The sequence below is a fragment of the Acartia tonsa genome, chromosome 11 (genome assembly GCF_053477335.1).
Source record: "Acartia tonsa isolate MP-2025a chromosome 11, ASM5347733v1, whole genome shotgun sequence".
NCBI lineage: Eukaryota > Metazoa > Arthropoda > Copepoda > Calanoida > Acartiidae > Acartia > Acartia tonsa.
Genome location: NC_137270.1, coordinates 23,338,021 through 23,347,910, shown reverse-complemented (window position 1 = coordinate 23,347,910; position 9,890 = coordinate 23,338,021).

The following is a 9,890-nucleotide window of genomic DNA, read 5'->3' as shown; positions in this document are numbered from 1 at the left end:
AAACCCTTTAAAATATATGTCCTTAAACAAATATAAGATAAACTCTAAAATGGCGGAAAAATTTAAACAGTTTGTATTTAAAATCATTACTTCCAACTGTATATGTCTTATGATATTAAATGTAATATTATAGATATCTTCAACTAACGTATCCCTTATCCTTGAGCGTCTCATCAAGAGTAGAAACATATAAAAATGTTTTAAGATTTTTGGTTATTTTTGGTGTTATATAATTCCAACATAAATGTTATGCTTCATTTTTTTCGAAAGGATGTTCATTTATATTTTGAATGTAGAACTAATAAAGTAGAAACAATTAGAATAAACCATCCCAAGAAATAAATCTAATAATGATTAACTCTTAAGTCATTTCTAAACCTATAAGAAGCTTAAAAAATAGAGAAGTAAATTTTTAAAGGGTTAAGCGATTTCTTAACAGACAAACTAAGAATTACACTGGTTTGAAGCTGTTTATAGTGCCTATTAAAAAATGACATCATACAATACAAAAGTCCAATGATAGGCCGATTCACGCATTAAATTTACAATGGCAGGTTAGTATACATTTTAATTGACCAAAGGAAGGCCAATATGACGTCATTATTAAAAGGTAATATAAAAAGCTTCAAATGTGTTGTATTAAGCAGAAATTATTTGGATTCTGAGCCGTGATAAATAATTATTAACAAATTGCTGAAGCTTTTATAGTGCCTTTAAAAAATAGCCTACCATTTGGTCAATTAAAATGTATACTAGTCTGCCATTGGTGGTTTATTCTATGTAATGGCCTGTCATTAGTCATTTGTATTGTATTATGTCATTTTTTATAGCTTCCAAATTGATGTTTTATACGGACCCTGGTAGATGAATAAATTGTTAGGTATTCAGTGGTCATGAATTTACATACTATTTTAGAGTTATCTGCTATTTAAGTGTTTTTATATTTTAACAGGATCTGTGTGTGTGTACTAAATGATCTCAATAATCACTGAACCGATATGGTTCTCCTTTACAGGGTAGAGTCTCATAGATCTTAGGAAGGTTTATAACTATTTTTGGGGAAAGTGCAATCACTGGATTGGAGGCTTGTCGTTGATACCTAACTAATTAAAAAGGAGTTCTTAAAATCAAAAGCCATGTAACAACGCTGTTAAAGCCAAAAAACTGAATTGGTATGATATTTTGAATTTAACAATTGGCTGGTGCAAATACAAAGAATATTGTATATTATGTATAAACATCTGTTTAATGTTGAATTCAGCTATCAATTTCCATAACAAATCGGTGGACGTTTTCTTTTCTTTATATACAAATTTTTAAAGTGTACCTTCAATTCCTAATCCTATAACTTTTTTTTGTGAATAAAGCATCAAATTTTAGGTATTAATCAACATTTTTTCTAGTGGCAGTATTTCAGAAGTTAAAGTGGTGTATTTCTTGCAGGCTTCCTTTAAGAGCAAACAAGCCTAAAATTGCAAAAAAAAATTTAATAGAAATTTTAGGTTCTCTAAAGCATTATTCTTTAATCAGAAAAATCTATACCCCAAAAAACAGCTGTCTATTTAAAAGTGCAGTTAAGTAATTTTTTCCAATGTATTTGAAATAACCGTCAAGTCATAACCGACTAAACTAGAAAGACACAATAGCAATTAGAAAAGAAGGTGGGGTGCATAATGATGAGGGACATTGGGCTGTTTATTACACTAGTCCCCAATGTTTTATATTAACTTTTTCTTATTTGTAAGCTTAACAACTCTTGGGACTTTCAGAGTATTTTGATTAGCTGGTTCACTTTGTTAAGTGTCCAAACGTTTCAACCACTAATTGTAATCTATGAAAGGGGTAATTTGATGACGATTGTCTTATCCCTTTATATCCCGGAATGATATGCAGATCTGATGATTTGATAATATAATACAAGTGCGGAAGTGAATATACACCTTATTAATTTGATAGGAGTTGATTGATAAACAAAAGAATGTTGCATATTTTTTCGATCATAGGCTAATTCAGGGTCCAGTTGTGTACACTACATATTGTGTAAAAATACAGTTTCCGAGTTTTACAAAAAAAATTAATAGTTATTTCTGTCATCGTATTATAAACCGCTTTCCGCGGATATAGAATGTACAATTATGAGATTAAAACCAGTTTTTTTAGCCCCGAGGTGCCAAAGGCACGGGCTAAAAAAATGGTTTTAATCTTATGATTTTACATTTCTATATTCGTAGAAAGCAGTTTATAATACGATGCTAGACATAGTTTTTTTCGTATTGATGAAGACCGGTTCCTGTCCACCGGATTCGAATGAATACGAGAAAATTTTTTACTTACATTTAAAATATTTATTTCATTTTTTAAACAATATGCAATATGTACAATGTACAAAACAAAAAGATATTTGTAAAACCAATTACAAATTCAAAAGCAAATTTCTAGATGTTGATTCATTCTTGTACTTTTTGAACATGCGTACATTCTCGGTGTACTCAGTCACTGTAATCTTTTTTGACAGAAATAGATATATTGATATTTGGATTATACATCAGATTTTTATGTACCCTAATAAAGTGAAACGTACAGCGGGCTAAAATAACCACCCCCTTTACCCCCCCCCTTCCCCTCCTTTTTGTGACAGACAATTTTAAAATAAGGTTTATTCTAGATTTCTTTCAGTCACTATAGTTTCAAATTTGATATGTTTAAAATGGACATACTTACTTTCAAGTAGGATTGGACTGTTTTGGCCGGATATCCTGCTGGATAACCGGATATCTGGCATTATAAATAAGCCTGATATTAGGTATCCGGTTAGTTTCAATAACTGCTATCCGGCCGGGTATTGATAATGGTCGGATAACCGGACAAATCGGATATACGACCCAACCCTACTTTCAAGTATTAATTTTTAGCGTGCTGATATACTTTCTTGTTGTAATTGTACCTTACTATTAAAGGTATCGGCATGCAAAGTTTGAGATCGATAGGACAATTTAAACATACATAAATCAACAAGAAAGAGCTATTCGTTACGGACGGACGTATGAAATTACCCTAATTATAGAAAAGCTTTTACCAACTAAAATCAACTTATTCAAGTACAACATGTGTGTTAATCTGTAGCCTAATTCAGGGAGGGAGAGGACATTGGCTGTTTATTACACTAGTCCCCAAAGATTTATAATAACGTTTTCTTATTTGTTGGCTTCATAACTTTGGGGACTTTTATTGAATTTGATTGGTCGGTATATCAAGTTGAGTGTCCAAACGGCTCAACCACTAAAGGGCAATTTTGTATAGCATCATTTAGGATGTACATCATTTTATCGACCATTGTCTTATCCCTTTAGATCCCTGAGCCTAATTTGATTATCTTTGGTATGCCGTAAACTTTATCTAAACAACCCAAACTTAAAACTCATTTCTTCTTTGTATGTGTTGAGTTTTCTTTTTGGATTTAATTACCCAATGGTTGTATATGTATGAATAACAAGGATGGCGATATACATCAAAGCGAAGCCCGTCAATTCAAACAAAGACAGTCATACACCATTCATATTGTCTGTAATTGGATGCTTTACGTGATTTTTGAGTACGGCTGAGAGCGGGTTCTAATCAGCCGTTCATTCATCGGTTAAGAAACCATACTATAAGTGTTATCATTTTTATTAGCGAAGCAACTCTATAATTCACTTTGTATTTATCTTTTAACATTATTGCAATGATTTGAAAACAGGACAACAACCTGGAGGAGGAAGTAACAATGATCGATGGACCTTCGGACAATGTTATTTATAGTGCAAATGTTCAGAGTAATAATGATGAAAATAATAGAAAATAACTAAAGACCAACAGACTATGTAGATTATATAACAGATTCTCATTGTTTCAGGGAATTTTTTAGGCACAAAATTCTTTTAGATATCTATCATAAATGTTTTAGAAAGGCGAACATACATACAAACGGACACTTAAATAAATAAATAAAGATAAGATTTATCCGTTACGGACGTACCGACCCTTACTACAGAGAAGCTTCGCTTTAAACCAACTCACAGCCAATTTCCATGTTTATAGCCCCGAGAAACATAAAAATATGTGTAAGAAATTTTATTTCTTTATGAACCTCAAAGTTTAAGGGCCGAATTTAGGGTTGCTTTTTCTATAGTAATCAAGTATAACCTGCGATGAACATCCACAGGACAACAAGCTCATTTCATTGTTGGTCTGTCTAAAAAAAACATTTATCGTATTCATTCGAATCCGGTGGACAGGAACCGGTTCTCATCCATACGAAAAAACTATGTATAGCATCGTATTATATCCAGTTTCCTACGAATATAGAAATGTACAATCATAAGATTAAAACCATTTTTTTAGCCCGTGCCTTCGGCATCTCGGGGCTAAAAAACTGGTTTTAATCTTATAATTGTACATTCTATATCCGCGGAAAGCCGTTTATAATACGATGAAAGAAATAACTATTCCTTTCCGTTCTAGGTTAGGTTTGTATAACTAGTAGGGTTCCTTTTATAAATATATTCCAGTAGACAGTTTTGTCCAACAATTTTCTTTGACTTACTGTTACGAATGGACGGACGAACAGATAGACGGACGAACGTTAAAAATCAAATATAATGTAACTTTTTTCTTTAAAATATTAATAAACTATGATATTTTGTTTTTGATAAGGCTTTATATTTTACATTGTACCTTTTTTGTAATATGAATCAGAATTTCAAAAATCAGATGAATAGGATATATTTATTACATGTTTTATGGACGTAACGATTATATAGTTGTTACGCTTTCTAATCATACATAAATATTATAGAAATTTTCATGCAAAGTTTGAAATCGAAAAATAAAAGAGTTAACCGTTCCGGGTGGACAGACCGACCCTAATTATTGAAAAGCCTCGCTTTTAATAGGACGCTCTTAGTTTAGAATAAATTTAAATTTCTACATATCTATTTTAACGATCTAATGAATGTAATGCTACCCAGTAATTAAAGTGTTATCTTGGTATTTTTTGCCATTAATATAATTCTGTGTTTAACCCTTAACGTCGCGGGAGAGTGTGAATTCATAATTATTAAATAAAAGGGGGGCGGGGGGAGGTAAAAAAAGCAAAAGCAAAATATAGCTTCAAGTAACTAACAATAGCCTTAAATTATCTATCGCACAAGTTTTTTTATTCCTCTAGCTCTAATAGGAGCTGATGTAACAGGGGGGGGGGGTGTTGAACGTCCGCCCCCCCCCCTCAACAACACATCCGATAAATAAAGGTGCAAAAGGGGTCTGACTGTTAAGGGTTAAAGACATTGCTTTTCTACATAAAGGGTTCAGCAGATTTGGACACATATATATATGTTTGGAGATACCTAAGCTTCAAAGGTTTCAAACACAATTTTTAAACGTTGAAGATTAGTTGAATTAGGTGGGGGGGGGCGTTCATGGTTGGACCACTCGAAGTTAAAAAGGATTATTAAATTTCAACCCAAAACTTTCCTTTTCCTCAACTGAATGACTTCTCAATTTTTCCAATAAAAGTTGTGGAATATTGGAGGTATGAATATTTGCAGGACAATTTTTACAATATTCTTCATCTTAGTTTACAGGTATGGATGTAGAATATACGTGGATATTATGACAGGGAAAAATTGTCGTCAATTGCTAACAATAAACTTGTTTATTGGTCAGTATGTTTAACCAGTAGGAGAGGAGGGGAAGGGGTAAAGGAGTTGAAAGTGGGATTCGTTGCTTTAGCCCAGTACAAGTTTCACTTTATTAGAGATCATGAAAATCTTGTACAAGATACAAGTAAAAATGTATCCAATTTTATAGGAAAATACCCTGTTCTACCTAAAACCTTGTGTTTACTTAGAATTTAAATCTTTTTTGTGTCGACTAAATTACATTTCTTTAAAGTATCTATAACTTACTGTTGTTTACAAAGGGTGGGAGTGAAAATTGGGCACTAAATCATTACGCTTTTATATACGTTGGCTTAAAATCCTTGGTCACTTTCATTAAATTCAGGGTTTATATTTTGATTGCTTGGTTCAGACTAGAAGTGTTCAAACATTTAAACCAAGAGTCTGTCTGTTTGTACCGAGGATCTTACTGTCCGCTGAACCGATATAGTTCTTATTTACACGTTAGCTGCCCATAGGTCCTGGAAAGGGTTGTTAAATATCTTAAGGGAGGGTACCACCAACCTTTCAGAAGAAAATTACCCCCCCCCTCCGGTCTCCCTCAAAAATATTTTTTAAAACTTAAATTAAAAATGGAGATGGTGTTCGAACCCTCTCCCCCTATTTTTTTTACTTTTTCTTTTATAACTTAAATAAAAAATGGGTTATCGAATACAACTCCCCCTTCCTTAAATGCCCCTAGAGGCCTCTAGGGGGCGTAGCCACTAGTTATAAATAAACTGTCAATCAAAATACAATAATATAAACATTTTGTAAAATTGTCATAAATAATTTTAATACAACTCTAAAACCTTATAATTAACCCTCTAAAACAATCTATTATTCAATAGATAGATTGCAGAAAAGTTTAAATATTGAATCTCTAATATAGCTGTACTAAAAAGATGTTAATAAGCTACTTTTCATGTAAGTTATAAGTTTAAAAAGGCTAACAAGTTTTAAACTGTTAAAAGACGAAAATTGCAAACCTTTCATCCATTTTCCTCAAATTTATCTTTGACCCCCTCCCACACTTCCCAAATCCAACCTCCCTTCTAATTAATTTTATTACTTTAAAGAAAAATTTAATTATTTAAGAAAAAAAGATATTGCTTTATTTGGGACAGGTACAGACGGCCAACTGATTATAAAAATTCTCAAAGATTGATTTCACTGAGGCTTACATGCAACTAAGACACGGCTGCCGATCCAATAAATAAATAAATCTCGTTAAAGCTAGCAGATAGGACTACCAAGAAAAGCTCATACAGGGACCCATGTGGAGCCTCCCTAAATTGGTGCAGTCGGACAGACAGACGGACAGACAGACGGACAGACAGACGGACAGACAGACGGACAGACAGACGGACATACAGACGGACAGACAGACAGACGGACAGACAGACAGACGGACAGACAGACGGACAGACAGACGGACAGACAGACGGACAGATAGACGGACAGACAGACGGACAGACAGACGGACAGACATCAAGCTACTTTGTATAGATTGGTTTAAATTCTTATTGACAAGTAAATGGGTGGGGGGGGGGGGGGGATGGTTCTTGTTAGTACCAGCTACGAAAATGCCATTTTAAAAGTTTTAAAGAAACTAACTGCATCGCCCCAAAGTTACACAGTCACCAAGTAACTTTTTATCACTCCTGCAATGGAGAGGGATAAATTTTCCAGGTAGGCAGAAGGTACATTGGTCATTGGACTAATATACTGGTACATACAGTTTTGTAGACACGATATCTCATTCTTTGAAATAAAACAAGGGTGCCAACATCCATAAAAGCGTGGCTCTGAAACGGTAAGACAAACGAACATTAACACTTGTAGAGTGTCAGAACTGAATATTCAGAATATAAATGTATGAAAAAATGAAACAAAATTGTGAGAAAATTTAGTGAAAAACTACTTAAAACAGGATAAAGTTTAAGGACATACTTACATTTTTAGTACTTGATAATAGATATGCCTTAGGAATCAGTATTCCAAAAATCAGATCAATCGGTCGGATCATTATAAAATTTTTTTGTTAAAAAAGATAAAAAATAAAGTTTGTAATCGATATGACAATTCTAACGTGCCTAAATTAACGAAAAAAGTTATCCGTTCCGGATTTACGTAAGAGCAGACGGACCGACCCTAATTTTAGAAAAGCATCGCTTTTAAAAACTTGGGCACTTTTTACTAGCAGTGTCTGAACTTGTGCATGAAAAACTATAATTTACAGGCGGATTAATTTAGATATTCATAATTTGGAATTCATAAAAAATAATTGTTCATTGTCTTATCCCTAAGATCCTAGCTTACCTGAAAAGGCAAATACTTATTTTTGTAGAGTTATAAACTATATGGAGTTGCATCTACTTTATAGGTAGAATTTGCCCTCCATCCACTAATCCTTAAAACTTATAACTTATAATACCAAACATCAAAATAATCTATAATTTCACAAATTTTTAGCTTTTTTTGTATCGCTACATATTATGGACATATTTTAGACTTATTTACCTCCTTCTTAAGTCTACAGCATGGCTTAGAAACCAATGGGTTCAATCATTTTAATATCCGCGGAAATCTCTCTAATAAATAAATAACTATATATCTATACATAAAAGAAAACTATTCTTTTATACTCAAATCTTTGTTTTTCCTGTTCTAACAACTTGTTTCATGAATACATTTCTCTATTAATGCAATTTTCAAAGTTATAATTCAATGAAAAAAGCACAAAAACTGATTTAATCAACTAGATTTACCAGGATAATGTTTTACAAGACAAGCGCAAATATATTATTAATTTGTTTCCCTGTCAATATTTTGTGTAGTTATTAATCTACAATTTAAGATCTCACTAACCACAAAACCGATTTAGTTCTCCATATTAAAGAAGCTACAAATAGGCCTAGGGACCAATAACACTTTTATTTGAAATCACCGGATAAAATGAATGGTATAGAAGCTGAACTTCCAATGTTAAAAAATTCGCTTTAGGATATAACATGTAAGTAGGTATAATATCAAATATTTATCAAGGTTTTTAATTACGGTCTAGCTTTAAAACGTTGACTTTGGTATTTATTATCCAAAAAGATAGTCAAGAAATGGTATTGTTAAAAAAAGAGAAATACATACAGTATAATAGACAGATAGACGGGCATTAGTTGCAACATAGATGCTTAATAATTATCAGAATATTCTTGCCCAATTTCTCAGCTGATATCATTGATGTCAGCTGAGAAAATCACATATTTCCTTTACAATTTTATATATTTCAGATCAGTACAGACAAGCTGACATTACAGTCAGACCGACAGATAATGTAAGTTAGAAAAAATGTGCTTATTGGTAAGCAGAACATTTACAAAAAAATCTGCTATTCAGCTCACAGTGTAGCTAAATGATTCCCAATTCCTTGTTCGGACGGAATGGCGGACAGATGGACGTACAGACAGGCAAAGTGGATTAGAGAGCAACAAAAGCTGAGATAAAAATGAAACTATGAATAAAAGACTAAACCTGCAACAAAACCTTGACAAGATTTTAATTACAATTCGCTAATATGATGTTAGCAGTCATTTAAAATTCTTTTTCAAAATATGCCTTCAGAATAATTACAAAGTTAGTCAGTTGTAATAGTAAAATAGAAGATGCGCATCCGCTCGTTGTCATGGAGGTGATAGGTTCGAATCTCGGCCTAGACACAGCGTCATAACGAAAGACGTTAAAATGGTACCTACTGCTGCTATGTCAGGTGCGCGACATTATTAGTTAGAGTAGGGGGTATGCCTTGATTTATAAACAAACGCAACTGAAAACCATGCAGAGTTAGAACTACTCAGACAAAATTCGCGCAATCAATGAGTTGTTTGTCTGTTGGATGTTACCTAACCTAATATTCTTGGATGTTAGAGTATCACATCCCAAGCATATGATGCTCTAGATTCTTTAGATGATCACTTAAAAAACCAAAGGAGAATCCCGCCCTTACGAGGTAAGGTAAAATGCACATATTAAACATTTTACACGAAGCAATAGAAAGTGTAGCGTTACGATTGTTGGATGCTTTTTATGTGTTATACTTTTCCGAAAAATAATTAAATGATAAAGATTAGAACTTAGAAATTTTTTAAAACTTTAGTGAAATAATGAATAAAACGGGGGTTAAGGTCAGATTCCATC